Source organism: Mytilus trossulus, chromosome 2 (genome assembly GCF_036588685.1).
Source record: "Mytilus trossulus isolate FHL-02 chromosome 2, PNRI_Mtr1.1.1.hap1, whole genome shotgun sequence".
Classification (NCBI taxonomy): Eukaryota; Metazoa; Mollusca; class Bivalvia; order Mytilida; family Mytilidae; genus Mytilus; species Mytilus trossulus.
Window position 1 is genome coordinate 43645129 of NC_086374.1, and position 10473 is coordinate 43655601.

A 10473-nucleotide genomic window follows, 5' to 3' on the forward strand; every position below is an offset into this window, starting at 1 on the left:
AATATATTTAAACTGACCCTTTCCTCCTTTTCCAATCAGTCAATGAAGCCCTCAACGAGTAAATCAAAGCAAAAATATCAATATTCGTCCACTTTTGAACACTATAAAAAAAAAAGATCCTGCAGTGTGCATTTATAATTTCAAATAATGAACGGTTATAGCCGGATGTTGCCGAACTGTTTTTCTTGTATTTGTTATCTACTTTATACTAACTTACAATTTTACCTATTATGTCAGTTTTGATCACACATCGTTGTCAATATAATGGAATTTGATGCGACTGTCATACAAGTGAGAGGGTAAGCGCTATAAAACCAGGTTCAATCAACCATTTTCTACATTTGAACATTCCTGTACAAAGCCAGGAATATGACAATTGTTGTCCATTCGTTTGATGGGTTTTATATTTTGATTGTGCCATTTAATTTGGGACTTTCTGATTTGAATTTTTCTAGGAGTTCTGTATTTTTGTGATTTTACTTTTCATTGGTCAATAAATTCATGAATTTTTAATTGTCTCATTTTCTTAAGCCAGATTTTGTTGCGTGAAATTTGTAGATAATTTCTTAATTTTCTACAGCATTACCTGAGCAAGTGTTGTAACGTTTTCTATTAGTAGTTTTCATACATGTTTAACTTCTCTATAACGTTTTGTCAAAGTAAAGATTTGACATACCTGCCAACCTGTGACGATGAAAATGCAGGTCATGACCTGCATTGAAGAATCATATCTCAGGTCATAACGCGTACGAACTTTTTCGAGCTGAATTTCAGTATTTATGGTACATTTTCTTATAATGTATATCAAAGATACCAAAACATCAATGCATGTTCACTTGGTTAAGTCATTTTAAAATTAATTATTATTTCATTGCACTTTTAAAGATTTTTTGTGTAACACATTTATGTTCTTCGCTTTTTGTGTACATTTTATTTTTCATATGTAAAATTTTTGAGACTACTGGCTATGTAGCTTTTAAACATACCATCACGTGATTAAAAGGAAATTAGACTATGATAAAACATAGTAATACGGTATAAATGTAAAAAATAATTTTCAACTTTTTTTTTTAAATTGTCATTGGCAAGGCTACTCAGCGCAAAAATCAAAAATCAAAGATCAAACACGTTGAGATTTAGATGTAACTGTAAAGGTTGATATTTTTATGGGAGGGAGGGTGCCGAGTCAACTAATGGAGCTATATGCATGGTATTTGCATAGACTTTAAATCTGTCAAACTCTTATCGTTTTATAGTGTATGACCCCTCTCTCATAACTATAGGTCTGCGTAGGAATAAGGATTTGAAATTTTATCTAAATAGAAAGAACTTTCTTGCTTTGTCCCTCATCCCTCATCATTACAATGAGTAAAACATGTGCACTTTGAAATATCAATTAAAGTTTAACCCTTTTGCTCCCGTAGATTTAAATGATTTCATATCGTGTGCCAGAAAATATGAAAGCTCGACGTCTGTGACGGCTTATACTAAACAATGACGTCATTAAAAAAAAGCCGAGATGACCGTTCCATTTTGGACCCATTTAAGAAAAAATATTTTTCCTGATTTTTGTGTTTTTTTTCATATATCCAAGTAGGGGTGTGATAAAGGTTAGGTATGCGATGAAGGATGTGATAAAGGATAGACATTCGATAAAGGGGTGTGATAAAGGGTCTGCAACAAAGTTGAGCGATACGGATTAGACAGCAGGCTTTTTATCAAATATTCAATACTACTGTATTTACTACTAAATGAATATGAAAAATATAAATATCATTTGTAATACTGATAAAAAGATCAATATCTCAACAGTAATTGTTCAGAATTTTAATAGTATAAGCATGGTTAATCAAATATGTCAAACACTTGTTGAACATCAAAGGAATCAAACGTTTCTTATAATGTACAGCTATAAATATAATATTAAGTTTATTCGTTTAGCAGGATTATCGATAAAGCAATAAACTAGAATGATCAAGTATATTCATGGTGTTTCAATCGCAATAAAACGAATTAGCACAGTTTCATTTGACTTAAACGATAAATATACAGACTTTCTTATGATGGAGGTCATTTGAGTGTTCCTATGAGACCTGGCGGTGAACGAAAACAGTGGGTCACCTAATTTATAAAATAGTTTCTTCAAAATCGCATTTAAACACTATGTTCAATGCTTCAAGTGAAGTATTTTAAACTGAAGAAATTACAAATTTAAGATACAACTATATATTAAATGTAGAACTTTGGTAATTTTCATATATAATAATCTTTCTCGATTTTTTTTATTGTATTGTCCAAAGATTGAGAATTTTTTACTTTTAGTCAAAACATTTTGATATGTCAATTTGAGAAGATGCAGTTATATAAGAACATGCCTGTATCAAGTCAGGAATATGACACGTTCCATGTATTGCCATTTGATAACGGACTTTCCGTTTTGAGTTCGGTAATTTTGATACTTTACTTTTTGTAAATATTCCTTTTGTTTCTTAAAGTAAGAATGAAAATGATGAACAAATGTGGTTTTGTTTTTTGCATTTTCGTCGAATTTTGTTATCATTTTTTGTAGGAACAGGTATTTAAAGTGAACCTTGTCAACTGTATAAGCGTACTCCACTTTTCTATAATTTTGTTTTAAAAATGTGATTACGCCTCATAAATTAAAAATTCTATCTGCTACAAAAAGTGCAAATACATTCTATGAGTAATAAATATAATTGGGAATAAAACCACATAATAAATTAATCATAGATACTAGAAATAAAATTGTGTAGTACATAAGACGCTCGTTTAACCTTAATAAAGACTCATCAGTCACGCTAGAATAAAGACAAAATAGAAAGTCCAAATAAAGTACGAAGCTACCAGAATTGAGGAATCAAAATGCCGAATAGTCAAATGCAGCTAAAGCAATCTATTTCTATGACCATAGCAATGATAATTTATGCCAACACAAAAGTGCTGACTTCTGACCTGCAAAAAGTGTATTGCAGTCTTCTTGTAATGCTATTTTTTTTAACTTTTTTTCAAGCAATATACAAGACCAACATTTATAACATTAACTTTTAATTGTGTACTGTAATACGTTGTGTAAAAACGTATCTGATAAATAATGAAACTAAAAGATTGCTTAATTTGTTATTTGAAATCGACCTCAGTTGCCTCATAATTTATCTTTAACTTAAAAGTAAGAAATTTTAATTAATTCCGATTTGCAGTAAAGATAAAACACCCCAATTAAACGTCAATCCTTTTATGTAAATGTTTCTCAACCAAAAAGTTGACTATGATACTGGTATGGTTTATTAACTAAATAACAAAGACTACTATGGATGCCGCTTTTCTGAAATATAACTGATGCATTAAGGAAATATTTAAACAATAACCTTTCAAAAAATCGAAACCAAATCTAATTTTGTTGTTTTTCTTTTTTTTTTTTATTTCAACCATGGCATTGTTACTTTATTTTAGCTAAATGAATTTGTATGTCCCTTTGGAGTTTCTCGCGTCTCATTTAAAGACTGTCCCTTTGGTATCTTTCGTCCCTCTTTTAACTATCACAATCTAATGTTCTCTTTCAATAAGTTTTAGAACTGCAATATTCAACGTTTTTGATGTTCAAGATGTTCAAAATGAGATTTTCAAATCGAACAGGTTCTTTCTCGCAATAAATTTTGCTTGATCGATTAAATGTTTTAACTTTCAAAAGTTCACCTGTAATGTGTAGAAAACAATTTTTTTTATAGTTGTCTTACATTTATGTCTGCAAAGTAAACTTGTACCTACCAATTTTAAAACGATTTCTAGTGACATTTAAAAACTTTTTTTCAGACTTTTATTAAGCATGGTTAGTCAATTATGTCAAACACTTGTTACACATTAAGTTTCTCAATATTTACACGTATTAAGAAAATGGTATGCCTATGTTCATAGTAAGGGTATCGATTTAACAATTAACCGAATTCATATGTATGGTCATAAAGAACAAGCTGAATTTATTTATAATTTCTTAAAAAAAAACAACATAGGATAAGCCCCCCAAACCTTTCTTTTTTGCCTATTTCCAAAGAAAAACAAATTGATGTTGGTATTTTCCGACAAAAAGGTAAAAAAAATAATCGTGAAGGCCAAACGGTAACATAGCTTCGTGTCTTTTTTTATTTTATTTTCTTATCATTTTTTCTTGTAACTTTTGTTACGTTTATTTCATTCCAAATAAATTCAAAAAAAAAAATAGATTTGGTTTTTTTTATACAGACACGCACACGAATATTTAATTGGGATTGAGTCTGTAATCGTGTTATTTTCTCAACATGAGAAGTAAATAAAAATCAAATTGTGTTTTAGAAAAGCCGGTTATTTCTAAATCAAAACTGTGTATAAACAAAAAAAATCCTGTGCTTTAAATTTAACATCATATAACTGAAGTAGCTAAAAAAAAATTATCTTAACTATAACAAGGTCTCCCAAGTCACGTTTCATTACAGATATTTTTACATTTATTATAAAAAGGACTTAGATTTGAAAAAAACAAAGGCGTCAAATGTTTCAGTTTCTTGACATCACGGGACATAAGTCTTATGAAAGATATATCATATTTAAGGTCGGACAAAACAAAGGGTCACATATGCGAGTGTAATGACGTCACGGGACAGAGTTTAGCAGGACGTAGATTTGAGGAGGACAAAATTTTGATGTCACAGATTTGAATCTTACATGTATATCACGTAAAAGAATGACACATTTATTGGGAACACCATTAAACAATCAAAGCGGCCGTAAATATAATCAACAAGCCAGTTAAGTGTGTATATATATGCCTAATACAAACTCATCCGAATTTAACTATGCAATTATGGGGAGGGAACATTTGATTATGAAATATTGATTTATTTTAGTTTCCAAATCACATATTAAGGGGTTTTGATCCTTTCCTGTATTGTACGTCTGATCATATAAGGTAATGTCTGTTGATACCATCTGATGTCTACCATGCGTGGCTGGTTCTGAATTAGTACCAGTTAGAGCATTACTGTTTTACAATCTTGGCATTGTTAATCTTTATTCCCCTGACAACCAAGGTGTGATGCAAATATGAGTCGATGTATTTGGGGGTCATGGCCCTCGTTCTATTTAGTATTTAACCTTGAGGAAAACTTGCACATCCTTTGTCACCCATGATGCACATACTTGACATTTAAATCAATTACGTCTGCATTCTGCTATTATGTCAGATCTCGTTCTTCGAAGTGAACATTGGCTGCTATTTTCACATAAATTATGTGTTTGTTATAATTGCCTTAAACGTGATTCTTTATCTTAATACTTGTTTTCTCGTTTATAAAATAAACCGATAAAAATGATAAAAACATAACTGGGAAGCAAATTACAACAGCTTATGACTTTGGATAAATTGTTTGAAAGTATAACCGATGTTTTATGAAAATAATAGAACAAGTAATATTTTCCCAAAATCGAAACCAATGCCAATTAAAATACATTCTGACGCTCTTTTTAGATACAATAACTGGTTCCTCGAAATCATTATTCTTAAGAGATTATATTTTTTTATAATGTGAATCTGATTGTGTTGGTAATTTTTGGTCAAAATAATTTATTAACTGTTAACAAAATTCTGAAGTTTTGAAACACTAAGGCTTTTTTACAGATGACCTTAACTTAATTGTAAGAACTTTTAGGAGTTTTTTGTTCTTTATTTTGCCTTTTTAACATTTTTTATTCGAACGTCACTGATGAGTCTTTTGTAGACGAAACGCGCGTCTGACAAAATAAATCCTAGTTTCTATGATAAGTTTATTGCACCTTCAAAAATACACTGGAAAAAGTTTTCATAGAAAAACATTTTATAACATTCATATCTGCAATATTAAATGTACCTAATAACTAAGAAACAAATGCTAAAAATCGATATTTTTATACTTATGTTCAGAAACTTTAATATTCAACATTGTTAATTTAAAATCATGTCAAACACATGTTACAGAATTTATTTTTATTGTAACGTCATCGATTAAACAATTAACTGAAATGCATATGTATGATCATAGAGAACTAGATCGACTTACAACAATTTTCCTTTGTAACTTTCAGAAGGTTCATAAGCACTCAGTTTATATATATATCTACTACTTTCTATCAATTATTTACCTTTAACCGTAAATAAAACTACTATACGAACACCGATGCATGTCATGCAGATCTTTTTAATCCTTACTCGTATAACGACTTAGTCCTTTAGTTATTTCATATGTATAGTTCTATTTTGTACTATGTATATTTTTTTAAATATTGTATAATCGATAAACAAAATATATGACACGCAGAACAGTGATACCTTTATCGGTTTAATCATTCTAAAACAACCAAAGCGATTCCGAAAATAATCACCATGGCAATATGTCCATTTAGAGCCTTTAGGTGACAAGCCCAATCATATCTGATTCCAGATTAAAATATCAACAGTGAAAAAAAAACATTTGATCATTAAATATTAATCTAATTTTTTTTTCTATGCACAGAGATCCGATGCAAACATCGTACAATGAAAAACTACCTTCCTTTTTTCCACGACTGTCTGTTGATGGACACACTTATTTAGTAATCACTTCGGTGTTAACATGTATATCTATAATAAAGTCATTTTTATAAATACCATTTGCAAAAGTATGAAATATTTCTAAATACTAAGGATTTTCTTATCCCAGGCAGATAACCTAACGTATTTGGCACAACCTTTTAGCATTTTGGTCCTCAGTGCTTTTCTTCTTTGTCGTTGTTTTTGCTTTCGAGTTTTTTTTTATCTGAGCTTTCACTTTGGCACAACCTTTTAGCATTTTGGTCCTCAGTGCTTTTCTTCTTTGTCGTTGTTTTTGCTTTCGAGTTTTTTTTATCTGAGCTTTCACTGATGAATCTTTTGTATACGATACTCGCGTCTGCGTATTAAATTATAAGCCTGGTACCTTTTGATACTTATTATTTGTCTGTTTCTCTGTCCTTTGTGTTCTCCCATTTATTTGTATTGTAGTCCTGTCAATCAAAGAATGATAACTCTAAGGTTTTTTAGTTACTTTTCCAACACAAATATTAGTTAAAAACCAGAGGCTCTAAAGAGCCTGTGTCGCTCACCTTGGTTTTTGTGAATATTAAACAAAGGACGTAGATGGATTCATGACAAACTTGTGTTTTGGTGATGGTGATGTGTTTGTTCACCTTACTTTACTGAACATTCTAGCTGCTTACAATTATCTCTATCTATAATTAACTTGGCCCAGTAGTTTCAGAGGAGATTTTTGTAAAAGATGACTAAGATTTACGAAAAAATGGTTAAAACTTGACTATAAAGGGCAATAACTCTTAAAGGTTGTCTGATTCATCTGAAAATTTCAGGGCAGATATATTTTTACTTGATAAACAATTTTACTTTTTGTCAGATTTGCTTTAAATGCTTTGGTTTTTGAGTTATAAGCCAAAGACTGAATTTTACCCCTATAATCTATTTTTAACCGTGGCGGCCATCTTGGTTAGTTGACCGGGTCACACCACACATTTTAAAAACTAGATACCCAAATGATGATTGTGGCCAAGTTTGGTTTAATTTGGCCACGTAGTATCGAGGAGAAGATTTTTGTAAAAGATAACTAAGATTTACAAAAAAATGTTAAAAATTGACTATAAAGGGCAATAACTCCTAAAGGGGTCAACTGACCATTTCGGTCATAATAACTTATTTGTAGATCTTACTTTGCTAAACATTATTGCTGTTTACAGTTTATCTCTATCTATAATAATATTCAAGATAATAACCAAAACCAGCAAAATTTCCTTGAAATTGCCAATTCAAGTAATTAACTTGGCCCAGTAGTTTCCGAGGAGATTTTTGTAAAAGATGACTAAGATTTACGAAAAAATGGTTAAAACTTGACTATAAAGGGCAATTACTCTTAAAGGTTGTCTGATTCATCTGAAAATTTCAGGGCAGATATATTTTTACTTGATAAACAATTTTACTTTTTGTCAGATTTGCTTTAAATGCTTTGGTTTTTGAGTTCTAAGCCAAAGACTGAATTTTACCCCTATAATCTATTTTTAACCGTGGCGGCCATCTTGGTTAGTTGACCGGGTCACACCACACATTTTAAAAACTAGATACCCAAATGATGATTGTGGCCAAGTTTGGTTTAATTTGGCCACGTAGTATCGAGGAGAAGATTTTTGTAAAAGATAACTAAGATTTACAAAAAAATGTAAAAAAAATTGACTATAAAGGGCAATAACTCCTAAAGGGGTCAACTGACCATTTCGGTCATAATAACTTATTTGTAGATCTTACTTTGCTGAACATTATTGCTGTTTACAGTTTATCTCTATCTATAATAATATTCAAGATAATAACCAAAACCAGCAAAATTTCCTTGAAATTGCCAATTCAGGGGCAGCAACCTAACAACGAGTTGTCCGATTCATCTGAAAAATGCGGGGCAGATAGATCTTGACCTGATGAATAATTTTAACCCTGTCAGATTTGCTCTAAATGCTTTGGTTTTTGAGTTATAAGCCAAAAACTGCATTTTACACCTATGTTCTATTTTAAGCTGTGGTGGCCATCTTGGTTGGTTGGCCGGGTCATGGCACACATTTTTTAAACTAGATACCCCAATGATGATTATGGCCAAGTTTGGATTAATTTGGCTGAACAGTTTCAGAGGAGAAGATTTTTGTAAAAGTTAACGACGACGGACGACGGACGACGGACGCCAAGTGATGAGAAAAGCTTACTTGGCCCTTCGGGCCAGGTGAGCTAAAAATAAATGTTGAAGTTGAAAAAAAAACATTGTTAGACATATTGATTGATTGTTGCTTGTTTAATGGTAAGACGGTAATATTTCATGCACTCTGGTTAAGGCATTACGGCAATTTATTAAAATTTGCTGTAATTTACTTTTTGAAATCATTTAAAACTAAGGTATACATCTCCCTTATTTAAACCTCGGATTCTTTGTGTGCGGATTTGGCTATACTTCATGCCTTGCATAATTTTTTTATTATTATTTGGGACTCGTACATCACAAAAAAAGATCACAATTTATTGTCCATATGCACACGTACAGTAAAGATGGTACCAATTGTCAAAAAGGACTTTTCACTTGTTAATGCAGTATCAAGTGAGGTCTTTCAAGGGTTAGCCAATTTGTGAAATGTTTAATGATATTTTGTACCACGAAACTTTAACATGCGTGAAAATGCGTCTTAGCTTCAAAATGAGCCATTGTATATATATCTAATTTTTTCAAAGATCTTCGAAACCATCTGTTCTAGGACACCAAGTATTAAATTGCATCTTCAGAAGTCTGAAGTACATATTTTACTAGTCCGCCTGATATTGCATTGGTAAGTTTGAATTATCTTTCAAGGATGTAGTTTCCATCCATTAATAGACTGCTCATAGTGTCTCTACACTTAATTCTTTGGGGGTGTTTCGATTGGCAAATAAATTTATAAGTCTGGTCTATTGTCATGTTTAAATCAAATTGAAATGTGGGGATCTTATATTTCATAAAAGGATAAAGTTCTTCATAAAGATTTCACTAAATATAAAAAAAATATTGTTTTACAAGATAAATATTATACCTGGCTCTTTAAAAATACTTCAGTCTATATAACAGTTAGGGGTTCAGCTTAAACAAAGTTGGTCCTCAGGTGCAAAAAGCGTCAATTTTGACGTTTTTTAGTTCTTTTTCTCGACCTGTAAGTCCGAGAGATGCTAACAGATGCATCCATCTGTAGTTTACATGTAGCGTGGACACCAGTGAACACTTTTATCACAAGAGTTGTTAGGTCAGAGTGAAACTGATCTAGGTTCATCAGTGTAAAGAAGGTCATTTGCACCAAAATTTACAAAATTTCGGATTTTTTCCAATTTTGAACTTTAACTGGACTTGCAACCGGAAGTAGTCGTTTCCTCAGCGTATTTTGATAATTAACACGACCAGTCGTTATGTGCCTTAAGGTTAACAGTATTTGTCCCAATTTTGTCTGATATCAAATTTTGAAGTTCGTATTTGAGCTCAAAATGAATATTTAAAGTGAGAAACATGACATGAATAGTTTCAGATTGAGGACACGTGCATACACTACGAATTAAATGGTATTACGATGACCTATAAATGTATGGAGCGACATTGATGCTAAAATAACTTATCTGGGTACGGCCGTAATATTACGGCCCCCGCACGACAAGGGTTAAGTAAGTTTAAACAAATTTTTTGTTTGGCGATTTTGAAATGACCAGCGTATCCCAATGCCTTGATAACCTTAATAGGCCCAAAATAAGACGAAAAAACATCAAAATTGGACAGAAAACTGAAAAAAAAATGGTTTCTGACATCAGGGTTCTTAACCCTTACCATGCTGAGTTGTGGGGAAAAACTAAGGATTTTCCTACCCCAGGGATTA